This window comes from Sinohyriopsis cumingii, chromosome 6 (genome assembly GCF_028554795.1).
Source record: "Sinohyriopsis cumingii isolate HCF-2022 chromosome 6, ASM2855479v2, whole genome shotgun sequence".
Classification (NCBI taxonomy): Eukaryota; Metazoa; Mollusca; class Bivalvia; order Unionida; family Unionidae; genus Sinohyriopsis; species Sinohyriopsis cumingii.
The window spans coordinates 44,684,862-44,691,651 of NC_142966.1; the positions used below are offsets into that span (position 1 = coordinate 44,684,862).

A 6,790-nucleotide genomic window follows, 5' to 3' on the forward strand; every position below is an offset into this window, starting at 1 on the left:
CATCTGTAATAGCTAAGTTAGAAAAGACTTGTGATCAACAAAATCATGGATTCAACAAGCCCCCAAGGACACACTTGATTACATCATAAAATGTATTCTATCAGTATAACAGAACAGCTAACTTAATTTCATATAAATTTTTTAACTATGTTTCTAAGAGAAAGAGAATTATTCAAATGTCTTGCTCAATATCATTATGTTTATGTAATTGATAAAATTGTAATATTTTACATACAGGGAGTCATTTCGTTTTATTTTATATCTCTGCTCAGATCTCTGTTATTCCATCATTAATTTCATATTTTATTTTATTATTTACTTGATCTGTGCAATAACACCAGGGTCAATCATCTAGATAACAATAACCAATGCACCATATGTAGTGAGAGATCTCATATCATTCCACCTTCTAACAGTGTCTTAAAGAGGCCATCACTACATACAATGATAATATCACTGAATATAAATAATAATCCATCAAATACAATGAGGATACACCACATAAGACAGTCATGGCATTCCATTAAAATTAGTTACATTTTCTGATTCCTATCCCAATCATCATAGTGAATCAGTGGTACAATGAACTACCTAACTGGACCAAAGAATTACCAAATTGGCCTGACAAATTACCTAATTGGACCAATGAATAACCAAACTGGACCAATGAATTACCAAACTGAAATTGACACAAAATAACTTGAAATTTGTGTCATTTTTGTTTTATTCTAAATATAATTAATACTAACACACTTTCTGAGACTATTTAAAAAAAAATACAGTACTAATCATTTAACCACATGGATAGTGTTGTAACCTTTCTAAATTTGAAATCATTGTATGTGATACATTTTTATGTACATTTTATATAAAAATTTGTAGGCTTAAACTTTTATTTTAAAAAAGCATTTTGAATAAATACAAAATAAATACAAAATTTAATATAAAATTAATTTTTTTTATAAATTATTCTTCTTTTCAATATCAACAAATTCATTTTTTTAATACAAAACTGAATAAATAATAAAATGCAACCCATACAACATAACGAAATTCAATCTACTCATAAACATATCAGATTCTTTAAAAATTAAGATTTCTTTTGTAAAAATTTTCATTCATACTTCAACACCACTCAGACTCATTCTTAACATTTTGGTCTAGATTTGCACAAAAAAATCCAAAGATTAGGAACTGGTATGTAGAATGTTAGTAGAAAATGTCCATATATCAGAGTTCAGACAAATAAATGTCCATATATCAGAGTTCAGATAAAAAAATGTCCATATATTAGAGCTTAGAAAAATAAAAGTCCACATATCAGAGTTTAGAGAAATAAAAGTCCACATATCAGAGTTTAGACAAATATAAGTCCACATATCAGAGGTCAGACAAATAGAAGTCCACATATCAGAGTTCAGACAAATAAGAGTCCATATATCAGAGTTCAGACAAATAAAAGTCCATATGTCAGAGTTCAGACAAACATGCAATTGAAGAATAATCATGACACAATTGTCAATTGGTCTTACAGTGTTAAGGCCAGCAGTCCAATGATCACTGATAAGTACTGACTGACAGTTTTATCAAGATAAGTACAACCTGCCAATTGTCCCTAGGTTGACTGGTCACACTTTCTAAGTCACAATGTAAATACAAACTGTACATGTCCATATCACTATGTATGTATGTATGTATGTATGTATGTATGTATATATATATATATATATATATATATATATATATATATATATATATATATATATATATATATATATATATATATATATATATATATATATATAAATTCAGTGCAATTTTCTACACATTCTTTTCTCAATCCTCGGCAGATAAAATTTAAAGTTAAAGAAACCATTTTCATTTCATAAAATAATTTTAATTTCTTTCAAATAAAAAGGTATTCTATGCATCCATTAATATCTGTATGGAAATACTAGAAGGAACTTGTTCACAAATGTTTTGCTAAAAATATCCTACAGAAACAAATAAATTCAGTCAGTTTGACCATTAATTTGTCCAGACTGCATTGGTTTAGGTTAGGTTTGGTTTTGTATGACACATCAACACACATAGGGTATTTAGTGCCAAGACGACCTGAGCAAAATATCAGCTTAAGAACAAACTAAAAGACCAAGATAAATCCAATGGTAGGATTCAAACCTGCACCCTCTTGGTCAGGAGTCTGGCATACTACCCAATGGGATATTGCTGATCCTTTCTGGAGTATAAAATATTTACATTATTACTTATCTTAAACATCACATTATTAGGCAACAATTATTTTTCAACAGCTACTTTTGGATGGTCCCCATCAGAATAAATGTACCTGTCATAAGAACCCTTTTGACTTGTGAGGTCACTTATTCACATTCCCTGTGGTAGGAGCCAAGGATGCTTTGACTTGTGAGGTCACTTATTCACATTCCCTGAGGTAGGATCCAAGGTTGCTTTGACTTGTGAGGTCACTTATTCACATTCCCTGAGGTAGGATCCAAGGTTGCTTTGACTTGTGAGGTCACTTATTCACATTCCCTGTGGTAGGATCCAAAGATGCTTTGACTTGTGAGGTCACTTATTCACATTCCCTGTGGTAGAAGCCAAGGTTGCTCAGGGTTTAGTGTCCTGGTCTGAATCCTACCATCAGATCAGCCTAAGTCAGCTACTGTAGTACCAAAGCAGAAACCTTGTAAGAAGGTACTTATCAAAAACTGCATTGGCACTAAATGACCTATCTGTGTTGCTCTGCCACAAAACACCAAACCAACCCAAATCTTTAATAAGACAACTGCTGGATAATACAGGTTTGATTGTATTTATGATTAATTCTTGTCAGCATCATGCTGCAATTGAATGATGTTCTGCATAAAGAAAAAAAAAACACTTGCAAAAGCATTTAAGAATAATAAACTTTCATGAACATTAATGATTTTTTCTCACAAAATAATTAACTTGGTAAAATAAATGGTTCTTTATTGTTTGCAAACGAACAAAATATTATCATTCTAAGAAGAAATCAGTCACTAATTGCAAAACTTTGAGACCAATCAAGCTGTGTAATTTGGGCCTCAATATAATTCTTAGTGTTGGTTCCAAAATGCCTGTAAAATTAACTATATTAAGGCATGCTTCAAAATTATTTTATGAAGAAATTAGAACATAAAATAATCTCTACTCAAGGGCTTGGTTCCTGCAGGATATTAAATAATCTTACCTTGAACAAATGGCTCTTTGATATGAATATCATGTGCTCACAGATCCAAAACACAAATCCACATTTATGTGGATAATATATCTTTTCAAAAGTAACTGTAATGAAATATTTCTGTAACTTCTAACAAAAAACCCTAAGGTTTTTAATATCACAAGAGATAGGTTTTCAGTCTTATCATAAAGATCACTGCTCCAGCCACCATCAAGAAAATCAACACCACTGCCGATATATGTAAAGAATAGGATGTCTCAGAATTGAAGATGACAGCAATCAACCCCCGACTAGCTCTCCTCAATCACAGGATTACAACTTTCAAAGGTAAAGAGTATCATAAAATACTCTAAGTGTGCGAGAGAGTTGCCTTGTAGTGAGACCCTGCTGCATAGAAAGACAGCAGTATTCACACTGGGCCATTCTAAACAAAAGCATGACCACTTTAATCCCACAGAAAATAGCTGTAGAGCTATATCACCATGCTGCCTTTTACAATACTTGTAGTACCGTATACATCCTTCTGTACATGCACCCAGCAGAGACAGCTCAGCCTTATACCCAGCCAGATCTGTATTCACATAAGGTACCAGCCGATTAGGATCTGCAGTGATCATCTCATATCATAGAATAGAAACTATAAACCCTGAGCTGCTGGTTCATCATGTGACAACAAATAAGGTCCTGTATTCGCCAACTTTATTTCAACAAGAAACTCAATTTCAGGTTCAAAATCCCCATATTAGAGATGATAATTAGGGGTCACCTATGCCAACAGAATTCTACAGACATAACTTTAAAAAAATATTTTAAGTAATCTTTGATTCTAGCTTTAGTCTAATTAAACATATTGACTTTGAACATTTTGAATTTCAGTCCATGCTTATGAGTCAAAACTTTTAAGAATACAGTGCCTGGCCTGAAAATGGAAACACTTTATTTTTGTAATATCATTTTTGATCAGCTGTGATTGAAAACCCAAGCAAGTTCTATCATCTCCAGACCCTGTAGCTGCAAAACTCTCAAGAGCATGAAAATGTTTGATCTCCTACAACTTGGCAGGATGAAGAGACATACAAAAACACAAGGAATACCTTATTGTTCATATCTTTACATATTCATAACACAATATAAAAAAAATATTAAGAGATTCTAAGTGTTAATTTCCCCGTGGTGTAGTTAAAGAACTTCAGATGTGGGGATAATAAAAGATCTCTGACTTTTTATATTTATTTTTTATCGCCTTTTTTCCCTATGTGTATGTAGCTGCATATTTGTGCACAGATAGCGATGTCACTTATTCAGTTTTGGAGTTTAAAGCGGAGTTCAGTTTTTGTGCTCACACCTTTTCATGCTGGGGGCATTTCTGGGTTTGCTGTTATGGCCTTTCATTATACACACAGATACCATATACTGTATACCAAAGAAAAACTGATGCACTTTTAACAAAAGTCTGATCTTCATGCAGGATTTTCTCTTTAGGAACAGTAGTGCACTTTAAAAGTAATACAAAACAAGATAAACTGATTTTAACCGCTGACCATTTATGGGGGGGGGGTGCCTAATATTTTTTGTTCAAACTAGTCGATTGTTTGTTCTTTTACCTCTTGACAATTTATTTCTGTCAACTAATAAAAAGGATTTGTTAATTTTTCAACAAATCTGAGTAAAAATATTTCGTTTCAAGCTATTTGGAGGCCAGAAATTTTGTTTTTAAAAAATCCCAGCCTCCCCACTCCCACTCCTACACCAGCAAACAAAAAATTAAGTGGCCAGTCCCTTAAACCAGTGTATGGTTAGATGATGCAGTCTAAAATATTTGCCATGGGCATTGCTGCAAACTTCACATGATCTGAATAATCTGTATAGACAACAACTTTAATTCTATATCCCTTTCATAACATAAAGTCAATGAACTGTGTACAAATTTTAACAACTAAGTTGTAACACAGAACTCTTACTTCAAAGAAAGCAAGTGTTTTAAAAGCCAAGATTGCGTGTGTATATAAAACTGAAATATGTATTTACATTAAGATTTGCTCATAGTTCATGTATCATGCAGAGAAAATGGGAGCTAGTACAATGCCCAAGGACACACTGATGCAGCAGAGTTATCAATTTTAAATCTATTTAACCAGGTAGAAAATAGGCCTATCTTGTATTTGCAGTAGATGAACTTGAGCTTAAGTAAATATGGTAACTTTCCATATAGAGACCTTAAGAGTCGGGTCACACACAAGGCAAATTCAATAATATCACAGGTGAGTAGAGGCACATCAAACAGTTAACCTGAAAACAGATGACAGGCTGCTTCCCTTCTCTGTGCCAGGGGAAGAGGCAATAAAGAGGGCAAGTTTTTTTTCTTCTCTTTCACATCTGAAAACCAGTCTAATCCTTACACCTGCAAAAGTAAAAGATGTTGGATGCTAAGAACCACACTCAATTATGAGGGAGGGGGAGAATAAAACTGCAAAGTCTAAATTTATATGGAAAAGCAGCTTCCTACCAAAGTTGTAAAATAGATTTTTGAGACCTCCTTTAATTCAACTTTTAACTAGTGGATGTAAAAAAATTCTCATCCTCAGATTGAAACCATGAATGAACTATTTACATATTTGATATTGCCCATCTGGAATACATTTGTGCCTGGGTTGAAACATTGGTGCCTTGCAACTAGTTGAAAGACGCCCATGTCAGGATGAATTTTATCTGTGTAATAGAAATTGGTGGTATATAATATGTTGTGTAACTGTATTTCTACTTTGAAATCTGTACATGAAGAAAATAATTTATTTTCTTCACTGTACAAAAAATTTGTAACAAGAGTTCAGTGAACATTACATATACATTATATGCTTGCTCCATGTTAAATAATCCACTGAGTAGGCTCTGATAGGGAATGGTCAGAGATTATGTACCAATAGGTCTCAATAACCTGGATCTTTGGTCAAGGTGTGCTATCTTGCATTAAAGTTACTATACAGAAACCAACATTTTATTACCAGACCTATCATGACCTTGACCTCTGTTACCAAAATCTGTACATTTCGTTAATATCTTCTGCAAAACCCAATTTTTTAGTCACAATGACGTTTGACTCTAAACCTTTTCTTTACTAAAGTGCATGCTTTCCACAAACTTTGGACAAAGTATGTGGGGAAGAACTGAAATTATTATGAAAGAAACATTTTTCTTTTTTTTCAGTCAGTGATCTTGACCTTTGACATTTGGACCTCAAAATCAAAAGGCTTCTTGAAAACTAATATTGTTATTTTAAAAGAAAACATTTTTTCTTTATTAGCAAGTGACTTTGAACACAGAATGTCTTTACCAAAAACTGAATAGGTATTTTCTCAATGCCAAAGTATATATATGGCCAATAACTCATCTTTTTTTTAGGAAGAAACCATTTCTCATTTTCCAGATAGTGACCATGAACTTGAACAATTAATCCCAAAATCAATCAGGTCCTTACCTGCCTCATGTTCAAGTCGATCACAAAGTCTGATTCAAGTCTGTGATACATAACTAATATTATTGTCTGAAAACTATTTGTCTTCCTGTAGG

The 6,790-nt window shown here is 32.8% G+C and overlaps 1 protein-coding gene across 1 annotated transcript in view; it reads right to left on the reverse strand.

Moving 5' to 3' along the window:
* Positions 1 to 3,647, reverse strand: part of LOC149796829 (transforming growth factor-beta-induced protein ig-h3-like) — a 205,823-nt gene extending 202,176 nt beyond the window's left edge. The window contains exon 1 of the mRNA XM_089960290.1: positions 3,233 to 3,647. The gene's annotated coding sequence lies outside the window, so the exon portion shown is untranslated. The remainder of the gene's footprint in view (positions 1 to 3,232) is intronic.
* Positions 3,648 to 6,790: the final 3,143 nt, after the last annotated feature.